Source organism: Neofelis nebulosa, chromosome 13 (genome assembly GCF_028018385.1).
Source record: "Neofelis nebulosa isolate mNeoNeb1 chromosome 13, mNeoNeb1.pri, whole genome shotgun sequence".
In the NCBI taxonomy this organism is placed as follows: domain Eukaryota; kingdom Metazoa; phylum Chordata; class Mammalia; order Carnivora; family Felidae; genus Neofelis; species Neofelis nebulosa.
In genome coordinates this window covers 66,094,422-66,111,214 of record NC_080794.1, presented here as the reverse complement: position 1 = coordinate 66,111,214, position 16,793 = coordinate 66,094,422, and the positions used below count along the sequence as shown (strand labels likewise).

Here is a 16,793-nt window from a genome sequence, read left to right as displayed (position 1 = left end):
AGTGATTGAGCCACCCAGACACCCCTGTATATATTTTTTCTATTTTCTAATTGTGTGTTTTCTTTTTTCAATATAAATTTTTCAAACGGATAAAACTACAGATACAGCTGAGGCCTGTATGTATCCTTGTTGATCCTGTTTCCCTCTCTTGCCTTCTCTTGCCCACTTCTAGAGGTAAAGATGGTCATGAATTCAGTAATTATCATTCCCGTTATGTTTTTTTTTACTTTTACTAATATGTATATATCCATAAAAGTACATATACTCTTATGTTATACATATGATTCTGCAGCATGGTTTTTTTGTTCAGCATTGTTTTTGGTATGAGTGCATGTGGATACATAAGTCTTTATTAGTTCATTTTAGTTGCCCTATAGTATTGCATTATATGAATAAACCAGTTTATGGATTTTTAGGTATTTCTGATTTTTTTTGAAGTAAAGTTTAATTTTATTGAATAGTATATAATACAGCTTTTTAATCATAAAGTATAATGAGAATTCCACCATGAACCTGTCACCTTTGGTGTTTCTTCAAGGGAATAAATCCGTAATTTCTACACAGTATCACTTTAAAACAATAAATCTCGATTCCTATTTAGAATAAAGCAAGAACCTAGCTATGAGACCTAAAGTTTTTAGCAAAACAATAAAATATTATCTTTATTTATTTTATTTATTTTTATTAATTATTTTTTTAAATTTACATCCAAGTTAGTTAACACATAATGTAATAATGATTTCAGGAGTAGAATTTAGTGCTTCATCACTTACATGTTAACACCCAGTGTTCATTCATCCCAACAAATGTCCTCTTTAATGCCCCTTGCCCATTTAGCCATCTTCCCACCCAGAACGCCCCCCAGCAACCTCTAGTTTGTTCTCTGTATTTAAGATTTTTTTGCTGTTATTAATGAAGCATAAACATTCTTGGATTGTCATCTTATTTACATATGTGAGAATTCTAAGCTTAGGGAAATCTTAGGTGGTAGAGTATGAAGATCTTCAACTTTGTTAGATAATGCCAAATTATTTTCCAGAATACTAAATCCAAAATCTTAGCAGATTGTGGGAGTTCCCAGTTTGCAATATGCTTACACTGATACTGTTTAGACGTTTAAATTTTAAAACAAATAAAATTTCATTTTAATTTGCCTTTCCCTGATTATAAGTGAGATTGAACTTCTTTACATCCATTTATTATAGGGTTTCCTTTTCTGTGAATTGCTGTTTATAGATTTCTCTTGGCTTGTTTACTTTTCCATCATTAGTTCCTAGCTCTCTTTATTTACTAATCCTTTCTCATTTGTGGTGTTGCAAATACCTTCTTAGTGTTTAATCTCTTTTCCTGTGCAGAAATTTTAAATTTTTATTCCAACTTTTTATTTGCAATAAATTTCAATATAGAAAAGTGCAATAATGTTCAATGAATGTCTTTCATTTGGATTCACCAGTTAACATTATGCCACGTTTTTTCATTTATACATTTTTTTCCTGAACGTTTTGTTTTTTAATGTTTATTTATTTTGAGAGAGAGAGAGCAGGGGAGGGGCAGAGAGGGAGAGAATCCAAGCAGACTCTGTCAGCGCAGAGCCCGATGTGGGGCCGGATGTGGGACCCAATGCGGGGCTTGATCTCGTGAACTGTGAGATCATGACACTTAACTAAGTGAGACAGTCAGGTGCTCCTTGAACCATTTAAAAGTAAGTCGCAGACATCATGACACTTCATTCCTCAAATGATCTACCTGAATACCCTAAAAACAAAGATGTCCCGTAAAACTACACATTTAACATGGAGGTAACATTATTATCTAATATATGGCGGATGTTAAAAATTTCACAGGAAAAAATAGTTTCAGAGCGGTTCCAATAATGACCTGTATAGTATTCTTCAACCTAATTCATTGGTGCCCGGATCTAGTCTGAGATCACGAGTTAATTGCATTTAGTTGCCATGTCCCTTTAATTATTTTTAATCCACCGCAGGTTCCCAGCTTTTTGTTTGTTTTCTAAACATTGATGTATTTGAAGAGTCCAGGCCAGTTGTTTTGTAGAACAAAGCTGTAATAAAAGTTAGGTGAATGTGTTCTCTCAGAGTATCTTCTTTTTTTTTTTTTTTAAATTTTTTTTTTTCAACGTTTTTTATTTTTATTTTTGGGACAGAGAGAGACAGAGCATGAACGGGGGAGGGGCAGGGAGAGAGGGAGACACAGAATCGGAAACAGGCTCCAGGCTCCGAGCCATCAGCCCAGAGCCTGACGCGGGGCTCGAACTCACGGACTGCGAGATCGTGACCTGGCTGAAGTCGGACGCTTAACCGACTGCGCCACCCAGGCGCCCCTCTCAGAGTATCTTCTTATACTGTACTCACCCTTCTTGTGATGACATGAGATGATAAAGTGCCCACAAGATGAGATGAAGTGAATGGCATAGGCATTGTGAAGTAACCTTAAGCTACTATTGATCTTCTGACTATAACACAAGGAGGATCATCTGCTTCTGGAGGTTGCAGTTGACACCAGATAACTGAAACCATGGAAAGGAAAACCACTAAGAAAGAGAGACCACTGTACTACATTGTGCAGAGGCTGCAAATATTAAACATCATGGGCTCTAGCATTATAAAGAATTATTAAGCACTATGTGTCAGCTGGTGTTCTTAGCACCTTGCACTTATTAATGTATTGAATCCTGGTTCCAAATCTGGCCATTTTGGAGTGGAGGAAAGAAACTGAAGTGATTGTGTAATTTGCTCAGTCATAGAGCTAGTTAAATTAGTGTTGGAGGCAGATTTTGAATCCAGGCATTGTGGCTCTAGAATGTACGCTCTTCATCATAAGTAGAATTCTGTGATGTTGGTGAAATTATTTAACTTCCCAATGCTGTTTTCTTCTTTGTATAATGAAGATAATAGCACCTAACTCATATGGTGGTTGTGAGAAGTCAGATGAAATATGTATAGTGCTTAGAATAATACATGAAAAAATGTGAATGCTTAGTAAATGTTAGCTGTTATGTTAGCATTATTAAGGCATTGAACTTATGTATCTCTGAATTTTTACCAAATAAGCAGACTAATCCATAAATGAATTTATAAACCAAAAAGTGAAAATACTGTGATGATTATTTCTGCCTTTCTGATTTTTATCTTTTTTTTTTTTTTTTGGTGAGAGTTAAGATTACAGCTAGAACAAAGTTGAATGATGAGCCAGGAACTCATGGGTAAAATAATTCGTTCTTTTTGAAATCAAACAATTTTTACCTCCTTTTTAAAAGAATGTTCAAGAATTATTATTAAAGGTGCAAAGAATTGTATATTGGCTCAATGTAAAAAATGTCAGGCTTAGTTACCTTTATGCTTTTGAAAGACCTTAGTTAATTATAGCAATATTTTAAAGAAATAGATGGCATACTACATATCCTCAAGCGCATTCATTTAAAATGTCTTCTTGGGGCGCCTGGGTGGCTCAGTCGGTTAAGCGTCCGACTTCGGCTCAGGTCACGATCTCACGGTCCGTGAGTTCGAGCCCCACGTCGGGCTCTGGGCTGATGGCTCGGAGCCTGGAGCCTGCTTCTGATTCTGTGTCTCCCTCTCTGTCTGCCCCTCCCCCGTTCATGCTCTGTCTCTCTCTGTCTCAAAAATAAATGTTAAAAAAAAAATTAAAAAAAAAATGTCTTCTTTACATGCTTTCTTTTTCTTTGTGTCAATAACCATGTTATTGTTGAAGGTCTGGTGTTACTCAAAACATTGTTAGAAGAAACTTTCATATGTTGATATAGAACAAAAATACTGTATTGTGTATGATATGGCTCAAGTAACAGAATTCCAGGAGTAGCAGTGGTAGAATGTTTAGGAGAACATAATAAAATTCAGGTCTCCCTTGTATATTTAGGAACTTTAGGAACATGTGAAGTAAATTTGTATTTTCCAGTTCCTTTCAGACTAGAAATTGGAACATATTATTGCTTGAAGAAGAACAGATAGTCAAGGCAACAGGTACTGCATTTCTCACTTGACAAGATCTCTTCTCAGTTTTGTTATTTTCCATCAGAGAACAAAGAAGCTTTTGTTCCAAGGCCTGATGTTGAAATGTTAGCAAAATATTACGTTAATCAAGCCAAGATTCTTATGCGTTTCTGAACCAAAAGTAAGATTTCACAAAGACTGTTTTAGAGCGTTAAAAGGAACTTGTGCAATTCTTGCATTTTCAGGCTTACACAAGAATTAGCTTTTAAAGAGCAAAGAGCTGCCAAGTGTATAGGTCTAGGAGCTCCATTTTTTTCTGCCTGTGTGTATCAAGTCCTCGTAGGAGCTCCATTTTTTTCTGCCTGTGTGTATCAAGTCGCCGTTAAAAGAACTGGGAAACAGCAGCAAAACAAAACAAATCTCACCTTATGGTCTTCTATTTTAGAGAAAGAGACTGACTCTTACTATCAAAATGTATCATGTCTGGAAGTGTTAATGTGCAAAAAAAGAAAAAGGGTATGAGAATAGCAAATAATATGTGCGCAAGTTTGTTAGTTGCAATTTGTTAGCTTTCACTTGGTGTGCAAACTATGAATGCTGGCCTTTTACAGGAATGTATAGTATATTTGCAGGGTAAATGATAGAACTCTGAATGAAACTAATGAAATGAAAATGAACAAAAAGCTGTTACGAAGTGTTCAGAAGATAAGAGGTAATGAAACATTTAACACAGTTTTATTTTAATACAACAGTTTTAAGGAGTCTCCCTTTTGGGGAAAATATCTCAAAATATTTTATGTGATTATTTTCTTCACATATTTTATGATTAGAAGGAGTTACAAAAATACTTTCAAAGCTGTGGTTTGTTTGAAAGTGCTGTTCTTTGAGTTAGAGGTGACACAATTGTCGGGAGGGAGGAATTTTCTCTGCCCTTCAGAGTCCTAGCTGGACTAAGAAGTAAATTAACATGGGACAGATTAACAAGAAAAAATCAAATTTAATAGCATACATAGGGGGACTCCACACAGACGTAGAAATTCCAGAGATGGACAACATGATGCTTATATGTGCTGAGGAGAAGGGTAGGGGCTTGAGGAGATACAAAGGGGAGAGAGAACTTGAGCAGGAAGGTGAGAGGAGATGGTTGGAAGACAAAGATTGCCTTGTTATGAAGATAAGTTTCTTAGAGGAGTTTCTATTATTAGCTCTCTTCTTGATAGAAGCAGGCAGTTGAGGGACAGGTAAAGAGCTTCTGAATCTGCTAGGTTTTGTTTGCTTTTAACTGAAAATGGTGGCCCATCCTGGGGCAGCCTGCCATTGGCTCCTGTGCTATTAACTATAGATTTTATAATTTAGATTTTCACCAGTACTGTTAGATAAATTAATCTATACCTGTATCTGACTCCCCTTGTTTTCTAGGGAATACATTTGTAAGTTTGTTGGTTTGTTTGTGGTCATGTTACAGAGGGGACCCTAAGCCATACGTAATGTTAAAACTGACTTACCACTATACTTTCTTGGTTTACTTGCTCATTGGTCAAGGAATAGCGTTATCAAGGGCCATGTGTAAAGTATGCCTACTTATCAAACAGATGCTGAGTGGAGACTTATCAAGGGTTTGCAGTAGGCAAGAAGCCTGTTCCTTACTGTTAGACCAGCCAGTAAAAGTGATTCTACAGATGTGCATTTTCCTTTCAGTAGAAATGGCCCACAGCAGTATTGTCAGTATTCTTCTGGTTCAACATACCTTACAGTTCATATATAACTTGTATTAATTATATAGATTGTGTATTTAAAGCTGTTAGCAAGTTGTCAGAACATAAGGAAAACAAGGTCATATGAAATATTTTGTAAGTATCCTTAGTATCATAACAAAGGAAATGTTTTTAAAAAGTCAACTGTAATAAAGTAATTTTACTACTTTACACACACTCAGGCTCACATTTACACAGATACAATGTGCCTCCTTATTTAGTTCAATACCAGGCCTTACAGATGGAGGATTATCTTTAACTCTTCTTTTTCCATAAACTAGTTTAATATATGTAATATGCAGTTAAAGTTGTATTTATGAAGATTAAAATAAATTTCAAGCTGGTGAGAAAATTTGAAGAGACCATTCAAAATTATTCTTATTCTTTCCACCCAAGTTTCAGAGCGGTGTTCAGTGTTCTTAGAATGGTTGATTATAAAACTTAGAAATTTCAAGTTTTATATTTAAACACAAAATAAATTCCAGTGAAGTTTAGTAAAACCCTGAGTGTTCATACTTACTTGCTGTTATCATTACTCTGTTATCTAGATTGACCTACTTATTCTGGTGAACAATGAATGTTTGATTCAGTATATCATATATATTAAGCACTTTGCCAGATAGACTTGTGCTACATATGTGTTTACTTGCTACTCACTTCTTTCCAAGTAAATTACTGATGTGAGCTGAAACATTTAAAATGGTTTTACTAACCAGGTTTACCCTAGATTCAGTTACTCTTTGCTTCCTGTTTTCATTAGTTGCCTGGAGCCGTTGGGGCAGCTGTTTTTCCTTTTAAGGGGTGGGGCAGGGATAGGGGGGTGGTGACATCATTAGTGGTGAAAGGAGCGGGTATGTTGAAATATTTTTACGTGAAACAACAATATTTCAAATGCTTGAAAGTTCGTTTCAGTTGTTACTCTTCAGGGACAAGTATTTTGTAGGCTGTGTATTTTATGTTGAAACAAAGAATTTTCTAACTGTACCACTATTGTTTGAAAGGAATTATAATTTGAGCTTTTTATTCCGTATTAGTCACTACTGTACCTTACTGAATAAAACTCCTCTTAAGCTTGATACTGTAAACAAGTGACAAATGAAATATTTACCTACTTATTAGAACTGTTGTCTCTTTTGTTTTGGTTTTTTTGGCCAATTGATAAAGTATCATCATCTTTAATTCTAATATTACTAAAGAAAATAGTTAAGCATTAGATAGATTGACTCTGGATAGTGTTCATAAGTCTGTCATATAGTGTTAAGATGAGTGTTAGATAAGATCATAGTAAAATTGTCATATGAGGAATTATTTGAAGATGATTATTTAAAAAATCTTACCCCTTATCTTCACATAACTGTATAGACTTCATGGCAGATTTTATTCCATATTAGTGATAATGTGATTACTTAATAATTTATGTTCACATTTTAGTTAAAGTTTTATGTTCTCTTTGTGAGAGTCTGTAACTTGAATTTTTAAAAGAAAATACATTTTGGAGCACCTGGATGGCTCAGTCAGTTGAACAAAAAATATATATTTTTTGTTTATTTTGAGAGAGAGAGAGTGCATGCAGGCAAGGGAAGAGCAGAGAGGGAGAGAGAATCCTAAGCAGGCTGTGTACTGTCAGTGTGGAGCCCAACACAGGGCTTGATCTCATGAACCATGAGATAATGATGTGAGCCAAAATCAAGAGTTGGATCCTTAAGAGACTGAGCCACCCAGGTGCCCTGCTCATCCCACTCTTGATTTTTGCTCAGGTCATGATCCCAGGGTTGTGGGATAGAACCCCACATTGGGCTCTGTGCTCAATGTGGAGCCTGCTTAAGATTCTCTTTCTCTCTCTCTCTCTCTCTCTCTCTGCCCCTCACCGTCAGCTCTCAAAAAACAACAACAACAAAAGAAAAGGTATTTTTTTAAATGGTTTTTTTCATTTTTTTTTTAACATTTATTTATTTTTGAGAGACAGAGTGCGAGTGGAGGAGGGGCAGGGAGAGAAGGAGACACAGAATCTGAACCAGGCTCCAGGCTCTGAGCCGTCCGCACAGAGCCCGATGCGAGGCTCGAACCCACAAACTGAGATCATGACTTGGGCCAAAGTTGGACGCTCAACCAACTGAGCCACCCAGGTGCCCCAAAGAAAAGGTATTTTGTTGACGTCCATGAATGACCCAGGAAAGTGCTTTGAATTTTCCCTATAATAATTTGAATAAAGAAATTAAAATCTGTGGGGAAAATCTTTTCTTAGTGTAGTTACTACCTCTCATTTTTGTGTGTGTTTATTTTGAGAGAGAGCAAGAGTGGGGGAAGGGCAGAGAGAGAATCCCAAGCAGGCTCAGCACTCAGCAAGGAGCCCATGGGCTAATCCCAGGAACTGGGAGATCATGACCTGAGCCGAAATTAAGAGTTGGACACTCAACTGTGCCACCACTCAGGCGCTCCTCTACCTCTAATTTTTGAGGAAAGAAAAAGCCTGACTTTAAAAAACCGTTTCATTGAGGTATAAATATATGCAATAAACTGCACATATTTAGAGTATACACTAAGTTTTGATGTATGTGTACACATGTGAAACAATCACCATAATTAAGATAATGAACATATCCCTCCCCAAAGTTTCTTTGAGTCTCTCTTTGCCTTACTCCTTCACCTCAGTCAGCCACTAATCTTATTTCTGTTACTGCAGATTAGTTTGCATTTTCTGGAATTTTATGTAAACAGGATCATGTAGTATGCAGTCTTGTTTGTCTGCTTTCACTTAGCATAATTCTGAAATTTATTCATGTTGTATATCAGTAGTTCATTTTTTTTTAAGTTTGTTTATTTTGAGAGAGAAAGCACCAGGAAGGGAGGGGCAGAGAGAGGAGAGCATGAGAATCCCAAGCAGGCTTCAGACTAGTGTGGAGCCCCATGTGGGACAGAAACCCACCAACCCTCAGATTGTGACCTGAGCCAAAGTAGATGCTTAACCAGCTGAGCCACCCAGGAGCCCCAGTAGTTCATTTTTTTTTTTTTAATTGCATAGTATTATTCCATTGTATGGATGTACTACAGTTTATCCGTTCACCTGCTCATAGATGCTTGGCTTGTTTTACTTTATGGTTATTACAAACAAACTTGCTATGAATATTTGTGTATAAGTCTTTATATTTGCTTTCACTTCTTTTTAAAATTTTTTTTTCACATTTATTTATTTTTGAGAGACAGAGCATGAGTGGGGGAGGGTCAAAGAGAGAAGGAGACACAGAATCCAAAGCAGGCTCCAGGCTCTGAGCTGTCAGCACAGAGCCCGAAGCGGGGCTCGAACCCACAAACTGTGTGAGATCATGACCTGAGCCAAAGTTGGACGCTCAACTGATTGAGCCACCCAGGTACCCCATTTGCTTTCATTTCTCTTGGATAATTAGGAGTAGAAAGGTTGGGCCACATAGTAGATACGTGTTTAACTTTTAAGGAAATGGAAAACTTTTCCAAAATGCTTGTATCATTTTTATATTTTCAATCAGCAGTGTATTAGAGTTCTAGTTGCTCTATTTCATCACTAAATTTGGCATGGTCAGTCTTCTAAAAATTTTAAGCTTTCTAATAGTAATGTAGTGGAATATTACTGTAGTAATTTGCATTTCCCTGATGATAAATGACCTTGAGCATCATTTCATGTACTTAATTGCCATCTATCTTGATTGATGAAACATCGGGGCGCCTGGGTGGCTCAGTCGGTTAAGCGGCCGACTTCTGCTCAGGTCACCATCTTGCGGTCCGTGAGTTCGAGCCCCACGTCGGGCTCTGTGCTGACAGCTCAGAGCCTGGAGCCTGCTTCAGATTCTGTGTCTCCCTCTCTCTCTGCCCCTCCCCTGTTCATGCTCTGTCTCTCTCTGTCTCAAAAATAAATAAACATTAAAAAAAAAAAAAAAGAAACATCAGTTCAAATCTTTTGCCTGTATTTTTATAATTGTTTGTCTTATTGCTGTATTTTGAGAGCTCTTTGTGTATTCTGGATATAATCCTTTTTCAGATGTGTAATTTGCAAATATTTTCTCCCGTACTGTAACTTATCTCCCCTCTCCCTTACTGGAGAGATAGAAAATATATTTTTAAAAAATTTTTTTAAGTTTATTTATTTGAGAGAAACAGCATAAGTAGGGGAGGGGCAGAGAGAGGGAGAGAAAGAGAATCTCAAGCAAGCTCTGCGCTGCTGGCACAGAGCCTAACATAGGGCTTGAACTCGTGAAACCATGAGATCGTGACCTGAGCCCAAACCAAGAGTTGGACATTTAATCGACTGAGCCACCCAGGTGCCCCCCAAAAAATATTTTTTAATGTTTATTTTATTTATTTTGAGAGAGAGAGAGAGAGAGAGAGCGGGCGGGCACATCTGTATGCCAGTTCTTGGAGGAAGGGCAGAGAAAGAAGGAGAGAAAGAGAATCCCAAAAAGGTTTGTTTGGGATTGATCCCATGAACTGTGAGACCATGACCTGAGCTGATACCAAGAATTGGACCCTTAACTGACTGAGCCACCCAGGTGCCCAGAGATAGAAAATATATTAATGGAAATGCAATATGAAAATACAATTTTGTTTTGTTTTTAGCCCTCTGTTAGCAATGAAAGGGACCTGCGTAATAAGTTGAATATACCAACCAGATTGAAGAGACAATATTTAAACTTTCTAAGGGGGGGGGGGGTGCCTGGGTGGCTCAGTTGGTTAAGCATCTGACTTGGACTCAGGTCATGATCTCAGTTTGTGAGTTCGAGCCCCATGTCGGGCTCTGTGCTGACAGCATAGATCCTGGAGCCTGCTTCGAGTTCTGTGGCTCCCTCTCTCTCTGCCCCTCCCCTGCTCACATTCTGTCTCTCTCTCAAAACATAAATAAACATTAAAAAAATTAAAAAACTTTCTAAGGGAATAAAATATTTTAAATATTTTGCATCACTCATACACATGTAAACCCTAAGGTACAAAACATATTAACATAGCTTATAATGCGAACCTGTGGTAAGTTGATTTATTGTTTGTTTTATTTTATATATTATTCCCTCACTTTACTCAGGTCTCTGAACAAATGTCACCTCTTCATAGAGGTCTTGGAAGGTTTTTCTATCTGTAGTGTAACCATTGTCACTGTTTATTTCTTCATTTTATTTATTTGACTTCTACCATATACCACTTACGATCATCTGGCACAATATTATATATTTGATTATTATCCGACTCCACTAAAATGTAAGCTCCATGAGCCTGGGAATTTGTTGTTGTAGCTTGTCTTTTCCTTAATAGTGTATTTTTTTTTCATTTGACAAAATACAGAATCCTTTTTAAAAAAATTTTTTAGTGTTTATTTATTTTTACATACACTGATTTTTATTTTATTTTTTATGTTTATTATTTTAATTAATTAATTAGTTTTTTCTTTAATTTTAATTTTTTTTTTATAATTTACATCCAAATTAGTTAGCATATAGTGCAATAATGATTTCAGGAGTAGATTCCTTGATGCCCCTTACCCATTTAGCCCATCCCTCCTCCCACAACCCCTCCAGTAATCCTCTGTTTATTCTCCATATTTAAGAGTCTCATGTTTTGTCCCCCTTCCTGGTTTTATATTATTTTTGTTTCCCTCCCCTTATGTTCATCTGTTTTGTCTTTTAAAGTCCTCATATGAGTGAACTCATATATTTGTCTTTCTCTGACTAATTTCGCTTAGCATAATACCCTCCAATTCCATCCATGTAGTTGCAAATGGTAAGATTTCATTCTTTTTGATTGCCGAGTAGTACTCCATCGTGTATATGTACATGTATGTACATACATACCGCATCTTTATCCGTTCATTGGTCAATGGACATTTGGGCTCCTTCCATACTTTTGCTATTGTTGATAGTGGTGCTGTAAACCTTGGGGTGCATGTGCCCCTTCGAAACAGTACACCTGTATCCCTTGGATAGATAACTAGTAGTGCAATTGCTGGGTTTTAGGGTAGTTCCATTTTTCATTTTTTGAGGAGCCTCCATATGTTTTCCAGAGTCGCTGTACCAGTTTGCATTCTCACCAGCAGTGCAAAAGAGTTCCCCTTTCTCTGCATTCTTGCCTGAGTTGTTAATGTTAGTCATTCTGACAGGTGTGAGGTGGTATCTCATTGTGGTTTTGATTTGTATTTCCCTGATGATGAGTGAGGTTGAGCATTTTTTCATGTGTCGGTCGGCCATCTGGATGTCTTCTTTGGAGAAGTATCCATTCATGTCTTTTGCCCATTTCTTCACTGGATTATTTGGGTTTTTTTGGGTGTTGAGTTTGATAAGTTCTTTATAGATTTTGGATACTAACCCTTTATCTGATATGTCATTTGCAAATATCTTCTCCCATTCTGTTGGTTGCCTTTAATTTTGCTGATTGTTTCCTTCGCTGTGCAGAAGCTTTTTATTTTGATGAGGTCCCAGTAGCTCATTTTTGCTTTTGTTTCCCTTGCCTTTGGAGACGTGTTGAGTAAGAAGTTGCTGTGGCCAAGGTCAAAGAGGTTGTTGCCTGCTTTCTCCTCGAGGATTTTGATGGCTTCCTGTCTTACATTGAGGTCTTTCATCCATTTTGAGCTTATTTTTGTGTCTGGTGTAAGAAAGTGGTCCAGGTTCATTTCTCTGCTTGTCGCTGTCCAGTTTTCCCAGCACCACTTGCTGAAGAGACTGTCTTTATTCCATTGGATATTCTTTCCTGCTTTGTCAAATATTAGTTGGCCATACATTTGTGGGTCCATTTCTGGGTTCTCTATTCTGTTCCATTGATCTGAGTGTCTGTTTTTGTGCCAGACAGTGTCTTTTGAAGAGCAGAAACCATAAACTTTGATGGGATCTAATTTATCAACCTATTTAATCAATTGTGTTTTAGGTGTGGAAACCAGGAGATTTTTACTAACTCAAGAGCTCTCAAAGATTTTCCCTTAGGGGTGCCTGGGTGGCTCAGTCGGTTAAGCATCTGACTTCAGCTCATGTCATGATCTCACAGTGTGTGAGTTTGAGCCTCGCATCGGGCTCTGTGCTGACAGCTCAGAGCCTGGAGCCTGCTTCGGATTCTGTGTCTCCCTCTCTCTCTGTTCCTCCCCTGCTTGCACTCTGTCTCTGTCTCTCTCAAAAATAAACATTAACATTTTTTTAATATAAAAAATCCCCTGCTCATGCTCTGTCTCTGTCTCAAAAATAAATAAAAACATTAAAAAAAAGATTTTCCCTTATGTTTTCTTCTAAAAGTTTAAGAGTTTCAGGTTTTACATTTAGGTCTATCATTCATTATGAATTACTTTTTTTAAAAGCAAACTCTGTGCCAAAAATGGGGCTCGAAGTCATGACCCTAAGATCAAGAGTTCATGCTCTACTGACCGAGCCAGCCAAGCACCCCTTGCATTAATTTTTATATTAATTTTTATATATCCTGCCAGGTGCCTGATTACACTGGCTAGAATAGAACCTTCAGTACAATGTTGAGTGGTGACAGCATACATCTCTTTTGTCTGATCTTAGGGAGAAAACATTCAGTCTTTCGCCATTAATATTATATTAGCCGTAGGTTTTTGGTAAATGCACTTTATCATACTAAAGAAGTTCCCTTTTATACCTAATTTGCTGAGATTTATTTTTTTTTTAAATCAGGAAAGCATGTTGGATTTCGTCTTGTACTTGTTTGCTCTGTATTGAGATGATATATTGTTTTTCTGTTACATTGATTTAAATTTTTCTTTAATTTTTTTGTTTTTTGAGAGAGAGAGAGAGCACACGCGCACACACGCACGAGCAAGTGGGGGAGGGTCAGAAGAGAGAGGGACACACAGAATCTGAAATAGGCTCCAGGCTCTGAGCTGTCAGCCCAGAGCCCGACGTTGGGCTCAAAGTCACCAACCATGAGATGATGCATGAGCCAAAGTCTGGTGCTTAACTGACTGAGCCACCCAGGCCCCTCTCATTGACTGATTTTAGAATGATAAATGATCCCAGGGTGACTGGGTAGCTCAGTTGGTTAAATATCTGACTTAGGCTGGGGTCATGATCTCTCCCACATTGGGTTCTGATCTGGCAGTACAGAGTCTACTTGGGTTCTCTCTGTCTCCTCTCTCTCTGACCCTACCCCACTCATGCTTTCTCTCTCTCAAAATAAATAAATTAAGTAAAAAAAGAAGAGAAAGATAAGTCATCCTGTGTTCTTGGACCCAACACCACTTGGTTGTGATGTATTATTTTAATATGTTGATGGATTTGATTTTTATTTCTGTGTACATATGTCAGTAATAATGTCCCCACTTTCATCTGATTCTAGTTATTTGAATCTTATCTCTTTATTTCCTAGTCATTGTAGGTAAAGGTTTGTCAATTTTGTTGGTCATTTCAAAGAACCAACTTTTGTTCTCATTGATCTTTCTGCTGGGCTTGGGTTTAGTTAATTTACCTTTTTTTTTTGGTCTCTCTCTTCTAATTCCTCAAGACATAGGTTATTGATTTGCGATTTTTTCCCCTCTTTTTTGTTTTTTTTTTTAAGTTTATTTATTTATTTATTTTTATCATAAGTGGGGAAGACGCAGAGAAAGGGAGAGAGAGAATCCCAAGCAGGCTCTGAGTTGTCAGCACAGAGCCAGTTGCAGGGTTTGAACTCACAAACCATGAGATCATGTCCTAAGCTGAAATCTGGAGCCAGATGCTTAACTGACTGAGCCACCCAGGTGCCTCTTTATTTTTTATTTGAGAGAGAGAGAGAGTGCGCATGAGCGCACACACGCACATTTTCCTTGTGATTTCTTCTCTGATCCATTGGTTGTTGAAAAGAGTGTTGTTTAATTTCTGTGTATTTGTGAGTCATAAGGTTTTTCATCCTGTTGCTGATTTCCAGCTTCATTCCATTGTGGTAGTAGAAGATATTTTGTATGATTGCATTTTTTGTCAGTTTTTAAACATGTATTGATACTAGCTTTGTGATTGAGCACTTGAGAAGAATGTGTACTCTGTTGTTAGGCGGAGTGGCCTATACGCGTGTTAGGTGTAGTTAGTCTATAGTGTTGTTGTAGACCTGAATATCCTTATCAGTAGTTAAGTCTTCAACAGTTATTGTAGCACTATCTGTTTCCTCCTTCACTTTTATCAATGTTTGCTCCATGTGTTTTGGAGCTCTATTGTTGGGTGCATATGTTTGTAATTGCTGTATCTTTTTGGCAAATTGACCTTTTTATCAATTATACATAGTGATTCTTTGATCTGAAGTATACTTTGTTTAATGTTAATATACCCACTAGAGCTTCTTTTTAATTGGAGTTTTTAGGCATTTTGAATGTAGTGCAATTTTTAAAAATATAGTTAAGTAAAATTCTACTACCTTGCTATTTTGTCCTGTTTGTCCTGTTTTTTTTTTGTTTCCTTTTGTTCTTTTTAACTCTTATTTTAAGTTGATTATTTTTTTGTTTCTATTTTATGTCTTTTGTTGCCTTACTGGCCATAACTCTGTGTAATTTTGGTGATTACTTTAGGGTGTATAGTATGCATGTTTACTTTGTCACAGTCTGCTTTCAAGTGTTACTGTACTACTTCTTGTACACTATAAGAATCTTACAATAGTATATTTTTATTTTCCCCCTACCCACCTTTGGGCTATTGATGTCCTACATTTTACTTCTAGTTATATAATAAACTTCACAATACTTTGTTACTACTGTTGCTTTAAATAGGTGTCTTTTAAACAGATTTAACATAGGAATGGGGTGCCTGGGTGGCACAGTTGGTTAAGCATCTGACTCTTGATCTTGGCTCAGGTCATGATCTCACAGTTTGTGAGTTTGAGCCCCACATTGGGCTCTGTGCTGATGGCGTAGAGCCTGCTTGGGATTCTGTCTCTCCTTCTCTCTGCCCCTCCCCTGCTTGTGCTTACCCTGTCTTTCTCTCTCTCTCTCTCTCTCTCTCTCTCTCTCTCTCTCTCTCTCTCTCTCAATAAATAAATAAATAAACTTAAAAAAAATTTAACATAGAAAAAAATCTTTTATAATTATTCTGTGTAGATTGATTTCCATCTGGTATTGTTTTCCTCTTGCCTGGACTTCTTTAAATTATTTATTTATTTATTTTTTTAGTTGGCTGGTGATGAATTCTTTCAGCTTTCATGTGTCTGAAAAAGTTTATTTCAGAAAGATATTTTTGCCACGTATAGAATTCTAGGTTGACACTTCTTTCAATGCTTTGAAGGTATTTCTTCACTTTCCTCTGGCTTCACTGTTTCAGATGAGAAATCTCCTTTTTTCTTCTTTACGAATGTGTTTTTGGGGTGCTTGGGTGGCTCTGTTAGTTGAGCATCCAACTTCGGCTCAGGTCCTGATCTCACGGTTCATGAGTTTGAACCCCATATTGGGATTGCTGCTGTCAGTGCAGAGCCCTCTTTGGATCCTCTACCCCCCCGCCCCTCCCTGCTCATGTTCTCTTTCTCAAAAACGAATAAACATTTATTAAAAAAAAAAAATAATAATGTGTTTATTTTCTCCTTAGCTCCTTTTTAATATTTTCTCTTTACCACTTTTTAAGGAATTTGGTTTTGATGTGCTTTGATGTAATTTTAATGTTTCTTGTGCTTGGGGTTTGCTGAGTTTTCTTGAATGTATGGATTTATGGTTTATATCAAATTTGGAAATTTTTTATCTGTTTCTTTAATTTTTTTTTTTTTTTTTCTCTTTTCGTCCTTTCTCTTTTCCTTTGTGGACTCCAATTACACATATGTCAAGGTGCTTGGAACTTGCACAGCTCACTGGTGCTCTTAATTTTTTTTTTTTTTTTTTTTTGGTCCTTTTCTCTCTTTTAGTTTGAATAGGTTCTATTGCTTTTTCTTCAACTTCACTAATGTTTTCTTTCATGTATAACCTATTCATCCTATGTAGCATGATTTTTATTTACTTATTTATTTATTTATTTATTTTTCAATATATGAAATTTATTGTCAAATTGGTTTCCATACAACACCCAGTGCTCATCCCAAAAGGTGCCCTCCTCAATACCCATCACCCACCCTCCCCTCCCTCCCACCCCCCATCAACCCTCAGTTTGGTCTCAATTTTTAAGAGTCT

The 16,793-nt window shown here is 36.9% G+C and overlaps 1 protein-coding gene across 2 annotated transcripts in view; it reads left to right on the top strand.

The window, feature by feature from the left end:
* NT5C2 (5'-nucleotidase, cytosolic II) overlaps positions 1-16,793 on the top strand; it is a 101,431-nt gene that overhangs the window by 4,471 nt on the left and 80,167 nt on the right. Inside the window, exon 1 of one of the 2 annotated variants that reach the window (XM_058697643.1) lies at positions 3,731-3,998. The exons of the other annotated variant lie outside the window; for it this stretch is intronic. The gene's annotated coding sequence lies outside the window, so the exon portion shown is untranslated. Of the gene's footprint in view, positions 1-3,730; positions 3,999-16,793 lie in introns of those variants that run through there. 2 annotated transcript variants of the gene reach the window in all.